Source organism: Haliaeetus leucocephalus, unplaced genomic scaffold, assembly GCF_000737465.1.
Source record: "Haliaeetus leucocephalus isolate CR32 unplaced genomic scaffold, Haliaeetus_leucocephalus-4.0 Scaffold13, whole genome shotgun sequence".
NCBI classification, from domain to species: Eukaryota; Metazoa; Chordata; class Aves; order Accipitriformes; family Accipitridae; genus Haliaeetus; species Haliaeetus leucocephalus.
The window spans coordinates 1,430,026-1,430,822 of NW_010972449.1; the positions used below are offsets into that span (position 1 = coordinate 1,430,026).

Consider the following 797-nt stretch of genomic DNA (forward strand, 5'->3'; position numbering starts at 1 on the left):
GCATCGACGGGAGGTTGTAGTGGGCCGGGGATCACCCGAGGAAATTTGGAGCGAGTTCTTCGCCACATCCCCCTCAAGTCTATAAGTTTCCCCAAGCTCTGGGTTTGGCTGGTTTCAGGTTCGTTTATTGCAACACACGTTGCTCACAAGCAGGCTTTGCCCACCCGTGATTTGGTAGCCACGGGGCTCCGGGGCGGCTCCGCGCAGAGTGGGGCCCCCAGCCCGGGGAGGGACAACCGGGGGCGAGGGGGGGGGTTAACCCCGGGGAACCGTCGGGGCGATGAGAACGGGGTCCCGGTGAGGGAGAACCGGAGCTAGGAGGGGTTCGGGGAGGGAGGGGGGGCAATTAAAGCTTCGCACATTGCCGCCCCCCACGGGGGGGGGGGGGAGAAAGAAAAAAAAGAAAAAAACTGATTAAAACGGCTGTGGAGAGGGCGGGGGGAGCGGCCGGGGAAGTGCCGGGAAATCACGGCCGCGGAAAAAAGGGCGAGAGGAGAGCGGAGCTGGGAAAAACGGCCCCCCGGTCGGTGCTGGCCGCCCCCCAAAACCGGCACCGGTGGGCTCAAGGACTCCGGCAGCCCGGGCCGGGGCCGGGGTACCGCGGGGGGATTCGGGGCTCTCCGCGGGGCCGTTCTCCGCGCCCGGGCTCGCACCGACGGGCGGCTGAGCCCTGCGGCCCCTCGCCTGATTTTTTTTTTTTTTTTGTGGTTTCGTTTTGGTTTGGTTTGTGATTTCCCCACCCACCCACTCCCCCTTTTTTTTTTTTTTTTTTTTTTTTGTTTTTGGTTTTTTTTTTT

At 61.9% G+C, this 797-nt stretch overlaps 1 protein-coding gene across 1 annotated transcript in view; it reads left to right on the plus strand.

Moving 5' to 3' along the window:
- Positions 1-797, plus strand: part of LHX5 (LIM homeobox 5) — a 14,754-nt gene that overhangs the window by 2,334 nt on the left and 11,623 nt on the right. The window lies entirely within an intron of this gene.